The sequence below is a fragment of the Myotis myotis genome, unplaced genomic scaffold (genome assembly GCF_014108235.1).
Source record: "Myotis myotis isolate mMyoMyo1 unplaced genomic scaffold, mMyoMyo1.p scaffold_m19_p_3, whole genome shotgun sequence".
Taxonomy (NCBI): Eukaryota; Metazoa; Chordata; class Mammalia; order Chiroptera; family Vespertilionidae; genus Myotis; species Myotis myotis.
In genome coordinates this window covers 53,961,261-53,980,203 of record NW_023416335.1, presented here as the reverse complement: position 1 = coordinate 53,980,203, position 18,943 = coordinate 53,961,261, and the positions used below count along the sequence as shown (strand labels likewise).

The 18,943-nt window shown below is 38.5% G+C and overlaps 1 long non-coding RNA gene across 1 annotated transcript in view; it reads right to left on the bottom strand.

Annotated features, from left to right (window-relative positions):
• Positions 1-342: 342 nt before the first annotated feature.
• Positions 343-18,943, bottom strand: part of LOC118651533 — a 39,078-nt gene continuing 20,477 nt past the window's right edge. Inside the window, exons 4-6 of the long non-coding RNA XR_004966290.1 lie at positions 7,123-7,233; positions 1,329-1,451; positions 343-1,184 (exon numbers count right to left, since the gene is read on the bottom strand). This is a non-coding gene — a long non-coding RNA (uncharacterized LOC118651533). The remainder of the gene's footprint in view (positions 1,185-1,328; positions 1,452-7,122; positions 7,234-18,943) is intronic.

Genomic DNA, 18,943 nt, shown 5'->3' with positions numbered 1-18,943 from the left:
CATTACTATCAGTACTAGTGCCACTACCACTCTAAAATTATCTTATGGATAGTTATTTATGTAAACCATGGAAAGTACCATTCATTCATTCAACAAACATCTATTAGAAACATATTATGTGTCAGGTGAAAGGCTAAAGAGGCAAAAAAATAAAAGACACACCTATATATATTATATATATACACACACATATATGTATAATATAAAGATGTGTATGTATACATATACACTTACTGTATAAAATATATAAAATATATATTTAATATAAATACCATGCCTGACTCAGAAGGACTGATATATCTGATATGTCCTTTATTTTTGTCACATGATAAAATAGGCTTTGATTATAGGGCATAATTGACACAAAGACATTGATAGGGCTATGGGCAGATGTCACATTTTAAAAATTGAGTCCAGTAATCCAATATTTAGAATTTAAATAAGCTCCAAACCAATAAGGCCATCATCAGCTAATGCCAGGTATTTTGACCTTATTTTTAGAGCCAAACCAGGGAGGACAATAAGAGAGTGAACGCAAGTTGGTTTTAGTTTTGTTGCAGCTGGATTACTATCATCTAGGAGCCATTTAGCAAACAGACGATAGGCACATGGCTTTATTTACAGCAGGCTGCAGGGAAGGAATGCAGTCGATTGCACCATCTCTTCCGCAGTAGGTTAGCTACAGCATTATTTCTATCAGGTGGAGGATGCATTAGGCAAACACAAGCTCATTGTGGAATGTAATCAAGTTGATCTCTAACTGGGTAGTGCTGGTTAATTAGGCAATGAATGCAGTTTCACCTGAGAAGTGACAGTTTTACAAGTGGAGGAAATTTCGTACAATTTTTAAAATAAACATCACTTGAAATAAACATCACAATCAATAACGACTACTTTTATTTTAAACTGTATTTTATATTATTCTGCCAAATCAGAAACCTTGAGTTAAAATTATCCTAATGATTTATACCAGTGATGCTTCCGGCCATGTGCGGGTACTGCCCAACCTGTTTCAACTGCACGGCTCTGATGGGATTGCACTTACACTCTTCACTCTGAAATAAACATTCCCCAAAGCTCTCAAACAGATAGTGCTTAGAGCTTTCCCCTGGGTCCTCTTTTGAATTAAATCAATTAGGAGAAGGCCATGTGTTCACCATATGTATGTCAACTTGCCAGGGATTCTTAAAAGGAAAGGAGAAAAACATTTTTTAAAAAATCACAAATCACTTGAAAACACACAAACTGACAAATAATTAATCAACCAACCAGTTAAAACTCTACTTATGTATTTCAAAAGTTGATTAAAATTGGACAAGATAAAGTACCTCCTGATTATCATTATATATTGCACTTCCATTTTGTTTTTTTCATTCTCATGTCATTAATTTCTTAGGCGGCATAAGGAATCAATAACTCTTGCATCAAGTTTTCTTCACCTGCTTATTCACCTGGAGAAAGTAAAAAGATTGCCAGGCCAGTAAGATAGTAGGTCTTAACAAAATTTTTCAGAGTTCAATGTCTACAGACTACATACAACAACATTTGTTGACTATTTTGGCTACCCTTCATTAACAGGATTGGGAGTCCAACTGGCTGGATCCTGATTACAGTTATCATGACATGTTAGACTTGGGACATGGAAAACAGGTTGCTTGATCTGACTTTTTAATTGCACAGATGCCGTCATTCAATTTTTAATCCGTTAGAGGGCCTTGCACGGTGTTTGGCACATAGCAGAAGTTCTATACATTTAAAAACATTGAAACGATAAAGAAACGGAGGATTTGAGAAATTAAGTGACATGAGCAAGGTTATCTTGTTATTGAACAGGTCTTCTGACTCCTAGATCTTTTGCTTCTACACTATGAATACTATCCAACAATCTCTTGAACATGCCCCCCATGCCCTCCAGTGTTGTCTCCCAGGTGAAGCACTATGTTCTTGCCTTGGCATCCATCCCTTCTACCCTTTCTCCTTTACATTACTTAGATGTACGTGTATTCTAGTCCATATATGCTCTGGTTTACCCTCATGTTTCCAGGTTTTGCTGCCTTTGCTCAGGCTGTTCCCTTCACATTGATAACATTTTCTACCCATCTCTACTTCTCAAAATCTCAGCTGTCTCTTAGGGAGATTGGGGGTACATTCAAATAAAGAGTAAAAAACTGGAACTTCATCTGGTTTAAAAAAACTGTTGATTACAACCAGCAAATATCCAATGTCATTTCCAGAAGGGTGGTAGGTGTGAGTTCCATTTTCAGTTCCCATTACAGGAGTTGAAGTGCAGAAAATGTGAAGATAAAGGGTCTGGCAGGACCCAACCCTGAAAAAAATGTGAACTGTGCAGAAATTATTTCTAAGGCATCCCTGTTCTTCTCCTTCTCCCTTTGGCTCTTTCCCTCATTTTTTCCATCCCGCAAATGCAGTGAAAGATGTCTTGAGTTCTATTGCTATTTCTAAGGAAGCTGACTTTACAAAAGTCAACACATAAATAGTTCCTTCTTGTTTCTTATTTTTGTCCAAGAGTAACACAACAACAATAAGTCCTCGTGTGGTGCTTACTATGTGTCAAAAACTGTTTTAAAACATGCATATGTATATATTCCTTTAGTTTTCATAATCAGTTTTTGGGGTAAATACTATTATCACTCTTTTATAGATAGGGAAACTGAGGCATGGGAAGGTTAAGCAATCTGTCCAAGTTGCCCAGCTAGTTAATGGCAGATCTAGGATTTGAATTCAATCAGTCTGGCTTTAGTCTCTATTCTTTTAACAGTGACATATGTATATTCATCCTTCCTTCCTCTAACACCTGACCATTAGGGTATGGTTAATGGGCATAACTAGTTAATTATATTTCTAACTATTTATCCTGATTGGATTTCCTCTTCAAATTTCTGAAAACATAAACTTTTGTTTTTGCTTGCTCTTCTTATGTGGGCTGACTATAGTCCTTTTTATGACAAACTTAGTTTTCAACTAATTAAATAAACAGTTATTTAAACTGCATTAATGATAGTGTTGTTTTTTCAGTTTCCTCTTTCACTTTCAGTTTTGTGCATTATTCAGATTATTGTCCATGACTTTGACCTTGGACTTCCCATCTTTTTCTAGCTTCTTCAAAACTCTTTGATTACCAAGAGTTTTGGCAATGCAAGCTCTACCTTTGGACCACACCCACCCATGGAATTCAATAGAAGGCTTCTTACTCTTTTCCAGATTGGTCATTATCTTTCTTTTCATGATCTCTTTTCAGAAATTATCTAAAATTCAATTCACTGATTTTTATAATAACTCCTAAATAATTGAGGTTTACCATTTACATCTTTAAAAATTTTTAAATTTTATTTTATTTTTTCCATCACCATTTATCCTCTCTATGCCCTCTTATACCTCCACCCCCCCTGCAGTCACCACACTGTTGTCCATGCCCTTGTGTTCTCTCTTTGTTCTGTTTTGATCAATCACCATTTACATCTTGAATGAGAATTTTTGTCTCCTGAGTTTTGTACACAGATATGGAAGAGCCCTGGGAGAGGGGTACATAATAAGTTTGTTTTCCTGTTAATATTGGGGCAAAACCATATATAGAGAACAATGTCCCAGATATTTATATTTTGGCAAAGATCCTCGAATTAGAGATGAGAAAAACCCTCAGTCACCATGAAAATTCTGGAAATGTTTATAGTAAACTAGAATTTGGACAATGATAGAAATCCTAGGCGAGGAGAGTATGATGACAGTTCAGATAAAGAATAAGGAACAGCTGAATGAAGGAGGATTTATAGTAAGAAATGCTAAACCATTTTGTAAAGAAGAATCATATATTTTAAGGAGAGAACCACTTAATTTGGAAAAGGACATAGATTCAAAGAAAAAAAAAATAAGAAACGGAATAGGAGTATTGCATTGCCTCTTATTTCTTGCCATAATAGGAAGTAAACAGACAAAATGAAATTAACCCCTGGGACTCAATGCCCTGGTGAGTTTCTTGGAACCTTGCAAAAAGGATGGACCATATGGTGAGTAAGGACTGCCTCTGTGACAACACAGGCTCAGAGGAAATTTCAAGGATTATAAATCCTCTTATTTCATCTCCTAATTTGAACACCAGCTGGCACTGGGAAGTATACCATTGCACAATTAAGTGCCTATGGGTTCTTTAATATCTTCCTCAGTAGCATCCGGGTTTGGCCCCTAGAAAACAGAATGTGGCACTACTCCAGGCAGATCATTAATCTGCCTCAGTAGGGCAGTCTTCCCTCATGGGAGCCCATCCATAATGGTCTGTTGTAGTGATCTGTCACACCATATGGGGGAAGAGGAAACAAGAGATTGAGCAACAGAGGGGACACACATAACATGGAATCCTGGCAAAAAGGGAAAAGAAGGCAGGAAGCTTTACATATCGTCTGTCCACATAGCCGAACAGAGGTCAAGTAGTTAATTACATGCCCATTGTTGGTCTTAGAGTCTGTCATACAGACATGAAGGGGAAAGAGAGAACCAGCAGGGAGAGTAAATCAGTGGTTTTGGAGAGGTACCAAATTAAATATCCTTTCTGTGGTATCTTTCAGGGGACAGTTGAATGTGACAGAACAGGGTCCCGGAGGGCCCTGCCATGCTGTGTACACAATGCCTGATCCCGTGGGTTATACAGAGAAGGTTTGTGGCGATAGGAGATGTAAGACATGGTATGTTTCCCAAAGTTCTGTATTAGGAGTGGCTGATGGGCACTATGTTCTTTTGCAGTCCAGTTTTTACCTCTCCTTTGTCCCATCCTATACTGAAGCCATACTGAGCTACTCATAGTTCACATTTGTGCAACCTCTAGAGTTTGGGCCTGCCTGGAAGAGGAAGAGATGAATGAATGGTTGAATAGATAATGAATGGGCTGGATGAATGAATGTTTGCATACAACCAGTCAGCTATTTAACACAAATACTAGTCGGAGTTAGAGTGTTTCCCTCCTGGAAAAAACATTGTAAGGTGGCAGAGTAGAGCAGTAGCAGGTGAGGTGGTGAGAGGAGACATGTAGAAAAGAAAAAAGATCCTATGGGAGAAATTGTAAGACTTTCTTATTTAAATTAGAACTTTTCCCATATAGTCTGTCTCCATGGTCTTTCAGGTATTCATACATGGTTTCCCTTTAGTTTCAAACATTTTAAAACAGCAACCAAAAGTACATTTTAATGCAGCTTTCAGGATTTATGGACTCATAGGTGTTAGGGAATGCAAACTGGGAAATTGTTATAACCAATATTAGAGCACATATTCCCTCCACTTCTCAAGGTAAAACTGGGCTAATTTGCAGCAAAGACAAAGGGTTTGGTGACTGGAGGGAAGAATGGAAAAACAACCTTCCTCTTTTTTTTTTAACTTATCTTTCAGGGGGGAGGGAGCTCACTCAGCAGGTGGGATCCCAGGGATCTGGGAGAGCAATTGCATGGTGCGGGCACAGACAACAGGAAATGAGTGCAAACAGGCCCCCTCCTCAACATAAACACACACAGACTTAACCTACAGCTGAACTCCTGCCCTTGAGTGACCACTGCCATTAGGACGCAGGTCAAAAGGTTGCAGGGGGACAGAAAATGGAGCCTTATTGAATGAAAGAGAAAATGAAAAATTCTTTTGTTTGCTTAACTCTCTGGTTTGTATAGCTACTGTGATGCCAGAATGGAGTCCAGAATGGGAAAAAGAAGTCCCCGATTTATCAGTCTAAGAAAGGCAGTTGGAAATTCAGTTAAGGATTGAAAAAGAAATATGTGGGAGACCTACATAAAAAAAGGGGGAGTCTCGCTGCTCTTCAGAGGGAGAGCAGACTTGATCAGTCTCTGGTGATAATAAGAAGGTATGCAGAGAAACACCAGACATTTTCTCTTTTCATAACGTGCAGGATGGAAGAAATACAGATGCAGGAGCACAGCTGGCTGACCCACTCTCTTTCCTCCCACTCTCCATGGCAGGTGGGGACCCCATCACAGCAGGTTAGGAAAAACTTTTTGAAGCTAAAAGCTGTACATTCAATAACAATACATGAATAAACACACATATATATATATATATGCCCATGCATATATACATACCTATCTAATTATCTGTTATCTATCTATCTATCTATCTATCTATCTATCTATCTATCATCTATGTATTTATTTATCTATCTCTCTATCTATAAAAAGACATGGCAACATGAAGCTCACGTGGCAAATTATTTAACCTCAGACAGGTATAGAAACTAGAGATTTCCCACTGTGCTTGGCTATTTTCACCCATTCAAACGCTGAGCACATTTACAAGTTCTGGATGATTCTATTTCTTCCAGAATGTTTCTTCAGAGTAAAAAATTGATCATTTAAATGAGGATGCAAAAGACTATCCTGTGTTTCAACTCTGTCTATCATTCTATAGGTAAAGATAATACTAAAAAAATAGGAAAATAATTACATTGCATTGCTTTTTTTTTTTTTTGGTGGTTGTTAAACTCCAAAGTGTCTGGGATTATTTTATAACCTCTCTACCATGTGCCTTCTCCTAGGTTTGACTTTAGCTACATGATTTTTCCCCTGAATAAGTAATGAACTGCTTTTCAAAATGGGTTTTATAAGTAGAGATAATCAAGCAGGTTCCCATATGATCTTTTTTTAAATGCAGTTTTCAACAACTTGCCTTTGAGCAGTCATGATTTTTGTTTCTTAGGATGCCCCCATGTAAAACCATGACAAGCCCACAGAAATGAGGCTTCAGCTCCTTGCAAATGCTGAGCAGCCATGAACACCCTCCTGCGAGATTGATGAGTCCCATTAACCTTGTTGCGATAGAAACAAAGTGAGTGTGAGGATTAGGAGGAAGTCAATGTCAGCACCAGGATTAGAATTCACACTTGCCTGATTTCTCAGCCCACCACCCGCCCCCCATGGATCCCAGCTTTGTCTCCACCCTGAAGTGAGACAAACGTTAATAGAATCCTGTTATCCTTAGGCCTTATCATTGAAGGAAGGCCCATCCTTTTAATAAATGACAGAACAGGGAAGTAACTTTGAGGTGATTTATGCCACTCTCCAAACTTGTTAAGTGGGAAATAGTTCATAAAAATGCTAGAAAGAGAATACCCACCTTCTGCAGTAATGCCATGGGGAAGCAAATGGTGTGATAAAAAGCATCGGATAGGAGTTGGAGCTCCCCATTTGAAGCTGGGCTATGCCTCTCACTGAGCCTCTTTCTTGCCTGTAAAATGTAGAAAACACAGACCAATCAGACCGTCAAACCTCAGAGGGAAGGCAGAGGAGGATGGGGGATGGGGGAGAGATCAACCAAAGGACATGTATGCATGCATATAAGCATAACCAATGGACACAGACACTAGGGGGGGCTGTGAGGGCATGAGCAGGGGGGTGGGGGGCAATGGGGGATAAGGACATATATGTAATACCTTAATCAATAAAGAAAATAAATAATTTTTAAAAATGTCGAAAACAATACCAATGTGAGTGCTTTATGAAGATTAAATATGCCAAGTACATGAGATGTTACTGGCACTTCTTAAAATTTTTGCCCTTCCATATTTTCATCTTCTCTTGCATTGCAGCTATACAGTTTATCCACATGATAAAAACAGTACCCAATGTGTCCACTTCAGGGTCCAATTCCAAGTCATTGGTGAGACTTTGATCTTGCAACTTGGTCAAGCCGAGTATCTGGAGTTAAGGCCCAAATACAGTGCATGGCAGTTTAAAGCATTGAGCCCAGATTGCTCTGAGCTCTTAGTAGTGACTTTCCCCATGGGTAGGATTTCAAGAGCCCCCATACAGAGGTAGAGTCCTGGGCCACACAGAGAGGCAGTCTGCGGAGTGAAACCCATGTCAAACGCCGGTATTCTGGAAGGTGTCTCCTTGCTGAATGAGTACTGATACCGATTCATACCATGCGTTCTCTCCGACTGACAGTCCTGCTATCCCCTGTCTCATCCCTCCCTCCCCAGTTTTCTTTGCCACTTCTCCAAGAGAATATCCACGTCTCTTAATTCAACAAGCATGCTCTTCGTCCTCTAAGTAGTTCCTGAACATACTTTGTCTTATTTCCTCTGAGAAGGGGTTATTCTTTTTTTCAAATCTGAACTGAGAGTTTCAGGCCAGAAGCCTTGAGTGGATGGTTGAAGCAGGAGTGCACAGAAAGGAGACTTCGGCTGTACACTGTGGACATTAAAACTACTCAAAACCAGAATTGCTCTGGGAGGAAGGAGTTATAGCAGGAAAGATTAGGAGAGTTTTTTAAAATTTCCCGGCTGGTGTGACTCAGTTGGTCAAGCAGCATCCCATGCACCTGTTCAATTCAGGTCAGGGCACATGCCTGGGGTTGTGGGCTCAATCCTCAGTAGGGGCATACCGGAGGGCCGATCGATGTTTCTCTCTCACATGGATGTTTCTATCTCTCTCTCCTTCTCCCTTCCTCTCTCTGAAATCAATAAAACCATGTTTAAGAAAAATAAAAATAATGTCCCCCATGTCATTATGATAATAGCAAGATTTGCACAACTACTAAAGTTTATGCAATGTGCTATGCTATTCACAAAATAATATCTTGTTTAATTCTCAGAACAGCTTTGAGAGGTAGATTCTATTACCCTCCCCACCTATCCCCATCCACAATCTTGTATCTGAGGGACTATGGTGATGTTGCCTTAAATAAACTGAAGCATTCTTCTTTATTCCCTGCATCTTGTCTCCAGGTACCTATGGCGTTTTATGATCCAACATAGATCTACTTTTCTGCTTCTCACTCAGTCCTCAAAGGCTTGGGTCACTGGGTGTGCAGAGAGTCTGCAGAGGCCTCATACAATATGCATTTGGCTCCCTGGCGTTGGTGGCAACCCACTCACCTGGGCTGATGGCCCAGTGTAGCTGGGCTTTGGGGTAATGAGCAAGGAACCAATTTCTGGAAAGACAAGTGGGCGCACCAGGCGATATATTTGGGAGCTTATGAATGAACCTGCTATACTAGTGTCTTTCACACCCTGTTTTGGCATAAAGGGAGGGAGATAGTTGCTGAATGAATATTCTTCAGGGTAAATAGAATTCTCTCAGTCTGCCTATTATTTTGCTCCTGTGACCTCTTTAAAAAAAAAAAAAATATATATATATATATATATATATATTTTATTGAGTTCAGAGAGGAAGAGAAAAATAGAAATATCATTGATGAGAGAGAATCATTGATCAGCTGCCTCCTGCACACCCCCTCCTGATCAAGCCTGCAACCGGGGCATATGCCCTGACAGGGAATCAAACCTTGACCTCCCGGATCATAGGTAGAAGTTCAACCACTGAGTCACACCCGCTGGGCACTCCTGTGATCTCTTTACATCTTTACACATGGATCATTAATGTCATTTTACAGAAGCCTGATTATTTTGTTAGTTACCAATAGTATCCAAATTAAGAATTTCACATAGTCTCTGTGAGTTTTCTTATATACTAACTGGCAGAGCTTTAACAACTTCCATTAATACAAAGCTTGCCTATTGATTTGAGGGCATTTAAAATTGCAGAAGTTCTGGATTCATTTTTCTTCTTTCTCTGATGACTTCCACCCACTGCACGTGGTCCAGGCATTGGCCATAAGACTGGAATTGACTGGCCCTTGGAGAAGTGAGGCCAAAATTGACATGGAAAATCTCTTTGTTTTCCCACATTTTCCATTTTTATTCATTCCACATAACAAAAGGGCAGCTCTTTCTTCAGTCTCCCCCTGAACCTGATGTATTTAAAATTCTATTATTTAAAATGTAAAGAATGTGCAGAATACTTATTGAGATCTATAAGAGGACCTTTTAGTCACAAATGCATTTCTGCTATTAACTTTCAGGCAAAGACACACTTTTAGAAGGGAGACAAGCAGAAGTTTGGGAAGGGGGGTTGCTATATAAATGTAATTTGTTCTCTTTTTCCTCCTCAGACTGCTGCAATTTTCTACCTTGGAAAATAACTAAGTGGCACTTAGTATTAAACTCTCCTAGGGAGAGTGGTATGAATATTGCAAGTTTTAAGTAAAAAATACTTTTCTGCCTCTCTGCATATTTGATTCTTATTTTATCCTTTTTCTTAAATATCATGTGTTAAAAACTATATTGGGTATAAATATAGTGCTAAATAATCAGTTATCAGCAGAAGGAAGCTCTTTTTCTGATAAAAACAAGTGACTTTTTTGATATAGAGCCTCAGCTGAAGGGCTGCAAGACTGTAGAAGTGACTACTCTGTCCTCTGTTTCTAGAAAGATAAAGTTTTCCTGAGGCCAGAATGGAGACAAGGCCACAATGCCGAAAGGGAGAATGTGTCCTTATTGTTGATCAGGACTTACTGAACTTTCTTGGGGAAATAATGAGCTTGGTTCTTTCTTGAACTCTAGGAAGATAAGGTATATAGATATAGATATAGATATAGATGTTGATGTAGATGTAGATGTAGATGTAGATGTAGATATAGATATAGATATAGATATAGATATAGATATAGATATATAGATATATATAGATATAATCTTCTATCTTCTACTCCTTTCTTCAGGGAGTCTACATGTCACATATACGAATGCCAAAGTGGGGAGAATTAATTTTTTTCACACCCAGAAAACAAGATGGAAGTATTTATTCTTGGCTGCTGCAAAACAAAAATAACTAGTTATTTCTTGCTGGTGCTAAGACATGGGTGCTGGCCATGTAGAAAGAGTATCCCAATTCTAGTCACAGCTGGGACTCTGTCATCTTGGAATGTCCTGTTGGAATTCCAAACAGATGAAGTTGAGCCCAGAGCTGGTCACAACTATGAAACATCCTATTGTTTCCTATTGTCAGGCTTTCCCTGGCCTATTTTACATCACAGAGTGCAGATGTGTTCTTTTCCATTTTCTTACCTGGTCTTGGCACCATTCAATTGACCTGGACTCTCAGTTCCATTCCATGGATGTAAGTCTGTCCCTGTGCCAATATCACACTATTTTGATTATTGTTGCTTTGCAGTACATTTTGACTGCATTTTAACAAGTGTGTGTCCTCCCACTTTATTCTTGTATTTTAAAACTGTTTTAGCTATTCTGCATCCCTTGCAATTACATAAACAATTTAGCTTTTCAATTTCTACAAAAAATCCAGCTGGATTTCTGACAGAGACTACATTGAATCTGCAGATAAACTTGGGAAGTTCTGCCATCTTAACTGTATTATGCTTTCCATCCATGAACACGAGATGTTTTTCCATTTATTTAAATATTTTTTATTTTTTTCAGCAATGTTTTATTATTTTCAGAGTATAAGTTTTGAACTTCTATTCCTAAGTATTTTATTCTTTTTTTATATTATTGCAAATGGAATTGGCTTTTTCATTTCATTTTTGGATTGTTTATTGCTAGTATATAAAAATACAATTGTCTCCTGCAAATTTATTGAACTCAGTTGTAAGTTCTACTACTTTTTTTTACTGAATTTTTTAGAATGTTCTATGTGCAAGACCATGACATCTACAAACAGATAGCTTTACTTCTTCTTTTCCAAAATTGATATTTTTATTTTTTTAATATATTTTATTAATTTTTTTTACAAAGAGGAAGGGAGAGGTATAGAGAGTTAGAAACATTGATGAGAGAGAAACATTGATCAGCTGCCTTCTGCACACTCCCCACTGGGGATCTGCCTGCAACCAAGGTACATGCCCTTGACTGGAATCAAACCTGGGACCCTTGAGTCCGCAGGCCGATGCTCTATCCACTGAGCCAAACCGGTTAGGGAGATATTTTTATTTTTTTCCCTTGCTAAATTGCCCTGGCTGGAAGCACAAGTAAAAAGTTGAATAAAAGTAGCAAGAGTGCACATCCTTATCTTCTTCATGATTTAGGGGAAAGCATCCAGTCTTTCACCATTAAGTATGGCGTTAACTCTGTTTTTTTTGTATATAACCTTTATCAGATTCAGGCAGTTCCATTCTATTTCTAGTTTGTTGAATGTTTCTGTCTTGAAAAGGTGTTGTATTTTGTTAAATGCTTTTCTTTTATGAAATTGTTATGTCATTTTTGTTTTTCATTCTATTAATATGATGTATTACATTAATTGATTTCAGATGTTGAACTAATCTTGCATTCCTGGTATAAGTCCCACCTGGTTACAGAATATAAATTTTTTATATGTTGCTGAATTTGACTTGCTAGTATTTTGCTAAGGACTTCTGTGTCCATATTTATAAAAGATATATGTCTATAATATCTTCAGATTTTGCATCAGGGTTATACTAGCCTCATAAGATGAGTTGGAAAGTATTTCCTCCTCTTTAATTTTTTTTGGAAGAATTTGAAAATAATTGATATTAATTTTTCTTTAAATGTATGGTAGAATTAACCAATGACATCATCTGTTCCTGGACTCTTCTTTGTGGGTAGTTTTCTAATTAATGAACCAATCTCTCTGCTTGTTGTAGACCTATCCAGATTGTCTGTATCTTCTTCCTTTTTTTTTTTTTTTTTAAAAGAAATATGTTTTTATTCATTTCAGAGAGGAAGGGAGAGGAAGAGAGAGATAGAAACACCAATGATGAGAGAGAATCATTCATTGGTTGCCTCCTACACACCCCCTATAGGGGATCAAACCTGCAACTCAGGCATGTACCTTTCACCGGAATAGAACCCAGGACCCTCCAGTCCGCAGGCCAATGCTCTATCCAAGGGGACCCTTAAGTCCACAGGCTGATGTTCTATCACTGCGCCAGACCAGTTAGGGCTATTTCTTCTTGAGTCAGTTTTGGTAGTTGATGTCTTTCTGGTCCACATCATCAAATTTTTCATATTTGGTGTTCATAATATTCCTCTGTAATCCTTTTCATTTCTGTAAGATCAATACCAGCATCCTTTTTTTCATTTCTGATTCTAGTGATTTGAGTGTACTCTTTTTTTTAATCTTGATCAATTTAGTTTGCTGGGGTCCAACCCCAGCAAGTCCAGGGGTCCCCAAAGGTGTGGACGGAGTCGGCGAAGAAGGAATGACATGGAGACAGTGTTTAGTTGATCAGCAGCCTAGCCAGGATCTCTAGCCAAGTTCTGGTCAGGATCTCCAGCGAAGTTCTGGTTAGGATCTCCAGCCAGGTTCTGTGCCCATGTTCTCTTGCCAGGTTCTCCAGCCAGGTTCTCCAGCCAGGTTCTGTGTCCATGTTCCCTCGCTAGGTTCTCCAGCCAGGTTCTGTCCAGGTTCTCCAGCCAGGTTCAGTCACCAGGTTCTAGTCAGGTTCTCTTGCCATGTTCTATCCAGGTTCTATAGCCAGGTTCTGTCTCTAGGTTCTGTGGCCAGTTTCTGTCCAGGATCTTTTGCCATGTTCTCTCGCTAGGTTCTGTCTCTAGGTTCTGTGGCCAGTTTCTGTCCAGGATCTTTTGCCATGTTCTCTCGCTAGGTTCTGTCTCTAGGTTCTGTCTCTAGTTTCGGTCCAGGATCTTTTGCCATGTTCTCTCCAGCGAAGTTCTTCTGTCTCTAGGTTCTGTGTAGGTTCTGTGTCCTGTTGTCTTGTTACATCTGTATTTATACCAGTTGATTCCAATCCTATCAATCTCTATTCCAAAGGTTAGGGCGTTTCTTACCTCCATTCCAGGGAGTAAAGATTATGTAGCTTAAGCATGATTGTTAATAGTTAAAGTGATTAATTACCCGCCTGGCACTTAGTTAAGGGGTTTTATTCCCTCCCTAACTTCAGGGGAAAATCCCTACCTGGGGAAACAACCTTTCTCAGAGAGGTGACCTTGGTTAAAACACATAGTGCCAAGAAGGTGAGCAAACATATTAAGAACAGTATGCCATATATGCCAGGTCCCTTGAAACAGCAAGGATGGACCGGCTCCCGGCATTAGTTAAAGGTTTAATTGTATTGATCTTTTCAAAGAAACAGGTTTTAATTTCACTGATTTTTTTCTATTGTACTTTATTCCTTGTTTCATTAATTTCCACTATAATCTTTATGGTTTCCTTCCTTTGCTTGCTTTAACTTCAGTTTGCTCTTCTTTTTGCAGTGTCTTAAAATGTAAGTTTGGGTAATTTATTTAAGGTTTTGCTTCTTTTTTAACCTAAGCATTTATGGGTATAAATTTCCCTCTAGCCACTGAGTTAGTGGCATCTCATAAGTTTTTGGTATGCTGTGTCTTCATTTTAATTAATTTCAAGTGTATTTTCTAATTTTCCTTTTGTTTTCTTCTTTGACACATTGTTTATTTAGAAATGTGTTGTTTAAGTTCCACATTTTGTGTGTTTTCATAACTTCTTTTTGTTACTGATCTCTAATTTCATTTCTTTATGATTAAAGAACATATTTTGCATTATTTCTATCCTTTTAAATGTATTGAGGCTTGCTTTATAGCCCATCATGGTTTATCCTGGGAAATGTTCCATGGGCACTTGAGGAGACATTCTATAGAGGTTTTATAGCTCAAATGATGTCTGTTAGGTCTAGTTGTTTTATAGTGTTTTCACATCTTCTATTTCCTTGTTGATCTGCCCAGCTGTTCTACCCAGTATTATACAGTAATGAAGTCTCCAACTAAGGAGGATTGTTTTTGAAATGCCCAGTCCCCAGGCTACTCACAGAATTGACTGAGGTCTTTGCTGAAACCATCCTAGTTTAACTTTCCCTTCTTCCCAAAGCTACATCCCTCTGTCCCTTACAGTGTTATTCCCAAGGGCTTCCAATAACCCCCCTGCATGAAATCTCTGCATCAATGTCTACTTCCAGAAAAACAAGACTTAAAATAATCTTAGGAGCAAATTCTAAAGTGAGATTTTAGAAATGGAGTCATTGTTGGGTGTTGACTGGCAATGAGAACCTCATCATTTATTTAGAGCATTTAAGAGCAATGATATACATTGGCATGTGGTGGTAGTATCATTTTTTAAAACTCTCCCTTTTTTATGAACTCAGGAGAGCAAAGGAAGGGAATATGAAATTAATTGGTGGGGGTTATAGCTCTTGAAAGCATATGATGTTTGGGAGAAAGAAATAATTAGATGATAGAATCAGACGGCTCTTGACAGTTGCTGTTGATAAACTGAAGAAAGACAATCAACAGCTCAGGGTGATAAACCATGCATTTAAGGTGGAGCCTACAAGCCAGAGGGCCTCCTTGGTAGATTATAAAGAGACTCTTATCTTTTGTAACCCAAGGTATAAAAAACAAACAAACAAAATATAAAAACAACAACAAACTAAAGCCTAAGACTTAATTAGAAGAGTAGTACAGCTCTAGAGAAGTTGAGTTCTCACCTGGGCTAAGTCTGCTATGCCAAGGTCAGTGCTCTGCGTGGGAAGAAAGGAAGTCCTGGGATAGGGAAATCTGGGTGAATGCACTCAAAGAACCTTGATCCTAAGATTCCCCTGAGCTTTCTGGGATTGAAGAACTGGTTCACTCCTCCCTGTTAAAGGCTAACACTCCCCTCATTGTTTGAAAAAAAATGCAGAGGCTACTATTCTTCAAGAGAGCATGCAACCTGTAGCCCATCCTGGAACAATAACAGGAAAGGAGTTGGGCCAGCTAATCAGAAGCCAAGTGGGCCTAGATTCTAAGGGACATGGATCAAAGAGGTGAAGGTGGACATAAAGATAGATAAGGAAGATGAAGGAGTACTTTTTCATCAAATGGATTAAATATCCTAGCAAAGTCTCTGAGAGTCGGTACTAAATCACTAGAAGAATGGCTCTTGAAAGCCCTGAAAAAGCAATGGCACAAACTAAGTCAAGTAGAAATGCCAGAACTGCCATCATGGCAGCCAATGGTTGAGAGATGGACATGAAAGAGTAAATATACTATATAAGAACAGAAAGCCCACCATCTCATTATGTTCCATGGGAAGACCCAGAGGATGCTGGAAAGAGGGACACCTGTATTGTCGAAAAGGTCAAGAATGACTGTCCTCTATGAGCCAAGTCTGATGGCAGGAGATGCTGTTGTAGAAAAGGACTTTCTGAGAGCAATGGGGATAAAAGGATCCCAATATAATAAAAGCCAAATGGCTGTTCTTAACTGTTATCAGTAAAGTTGAGTTCCAGGGATCCAGGGATCTGCAGGTTCACTATTCACTATGGGTTCTTAACTTTATGCAGGAAAAAATTCCAACTTGAGCCAGCGTAGAATTTAAAATGAAAGTGAGTTAATTAGTGAAGCAGCAAGAAAGAGGGCTACAAAATTTGCTTTCTTTATTGAGGTTCATTTAATCAGGAGGTAGGGTATTCAATAAGGGGGAGAATATTCAGATTTGTTCTAGGAAAGGGGTGGAGATTTCTTGGAAGAGCTTGGAAGGCCATTTTGTAAGCTTATATGAGCTTTCTATTACAGATCATGGTGTCGAGGAGGTGTGTTGTTTAGCATGCTAATGTATTACAATGAGCATATCATGAGGCTAGGGGTTACTGTAAGGTAAAATTAATTGCCATGTTAGATAGAGCTGGTCTCTGTTGGTTTTAAGCCATAAATCTCATGGGGGGTGGTCTTACTTTCTTGTCGATAGTTCCTGTAGCTTTTATAGATTGCAGCTATTTCACCATCTACCCTGTCTCAAAGTAAATACAATTTTCAAAATGAGTATCAAGGTCAAAGTGGCACCAAGAGGCAGAGAGCTATGTTTTTCTAGGAGCAAGATAGATGGGCAGGCAATAAGAGCATTATTTAATTCATGCAAAAAAAAAAAAAAAAAAAAAAAAAAGAAGTATGGGAGACCAGGAGGCTGAGAGCAATTATCTCTAATAAGTCAAGATCTTAATTTTCAGACTTATACTCAAAACCATTGACTGAAGAAGAAGTGTAGTCCCAGTGAAAAGGACCTTGCATTAACAAGGCAATTGTGCATAGTAATTTTATCTTAGTCCTTCCCTGTGGCCATTTACTTTTATATTAGCTCTCCAATAAACTGAAGAGTGCTCCATCTTGTATTTATTCATGGTTCCTCCATCCACCCACTGCAGCTTTGAGTAGCATTCTGTGATAGGATAGCTCACTTCATTCTGGAGACTTTCTAGAGAAGTAGCTTTAGGCATAAAAGTTCCACTAACACTCATGTTGGGGTCTTCTTTCAGGTTGGATCCTCTTTAGGTGTAAAGATGTCAGTATTAATAGTGTAAGGCCAAGTTAGTTGGAATAGACTAGGATCTGGTAGATTGGATGATTCTATCTCTACCTGGAAATCAGTCAATCATGTCCCTCTTTAAAAAGGAAGTTGGTTGCTAATTAAAAGGAAATAAACACGGAGAGAAACATGTCAGACTCCATGCCTCCTTCATTGTCCTTAGTGTCTCTCAAGTAAGTCTCCCACAATTTGTCCAGAATCTTGTAGTTGATTCCAATATGCCTATGGTTACCATAGCTAGGCTCCCAAAAATTTATTCTTCAAATTGTTGTGTAGAGAGCATAGCATCAGTTGGTGTAAAAATGCCTGGGCTTGAGCTCCAAAAGCATATGAGGATGTTCTCAAAATTAAATAGTACGATTTCAGCTTTTTTTTTTTTTTTTAAATTCTCACCCAATGATATGTTTTTATTGATTTTCTCTAGAGAGAGGGCAGGAGTGAGAGCCAGACAGAAACATTGATGTGAGAGAGAAACATCGATTGGTTGCCTCCCATACATAGCCCAACCAACTGGGGATCTAACCTACAACCTTTAGGTGTACAGGATGAAGTTCCAATGAACTGAGCCACCTGGCCAGGGCAAGACTTCAGTTTAAGACTTATAAGATCTGTGGATATCCCTTTGAATCACAATGGCTACTCCTATGTTGTGGGTGAAGAATCTATCTGAGTGGTTGAGTAACTGTGAACACCTTAGAGGTGGAGCAGAGTTTTGAAATCTCACCTGCTTTACCCAGAGCTCATCTTCTGTTCATTATAGCATATTACCATTCACAAGGAGAAAAAACAAAAGCCAACCAAAAAGAACATAAAACAAAAATCCCAGAAACATCTGTGGATTAACTTTAAGGAAGCTGGCACAGTGCCCAGATGATGGTAAAGAGGAAAAAAAAATCCCTATGCTTGTTCACAGACCCTTCACAGAACAGCCAAGCACAGACTTTCAAAATGTAAAAGATGTCTCTAAAACAGAGTTTTGGCATTCTCCATGGTCTTCTCAAAGACATGCAGCCCAACTCAAGATGGGCTATAGTGGTATCCTATTTGCATTTCTTCCATGCTGTTCATTTTACTTTATCAGATACTTTCCCCCCCCCACAAGAAATATTTACATTTACTTATGGGATTTGAGACTGTTTAAGTAAAATTTGATTTTTTTGTTTGCTAATTAGGAACACATAAAAGTTAAGAGAAACATTGGGAAGCTAGGATAATTATATATAACATTATATATAATGAACTACACTAATAAATATATACTTACATATGTAAGTATATATAATTATATACAACATATAAAATACACCAATAAATATATAATGTACAATTATACATATGCATATGTTTGTGTATTTGTGTGTGTATATATATATGAAAAACACCCTGTCAGAGAAAATATAAAAACCCAGCAGGATCCAGGGGGTGGGGGGACATCAGGCTCTGACCCCCCAACTCCCAAAGGAGTGGTCAGTATTTTATAGTACATAGACAGCATAAAATAAAAGATCTCATGATAAATTCAGATATTCAGAGAATAAACAGTATTTTTATGAGGGAATTAGTAACCCCCTCTGCCACCCCTTCCCCATTTACTTTTGAAATTAAGTTTTTATGAAAGACTTTTAATTGGTGGCTTTAAAAGGAGAGTTCTTCATTTGACTATCACTTCCCAAGAAAAGATTCAGTATGGACCCAGTGGCATTGGGATCTAGTGCTACCCCACCCTACTGATGCTAGTGTTGCAGGGACTTCCTTCGTGTACAGGCGTAAGAAAGTTAGCTCGGTATCCTGGGAAGTCACCC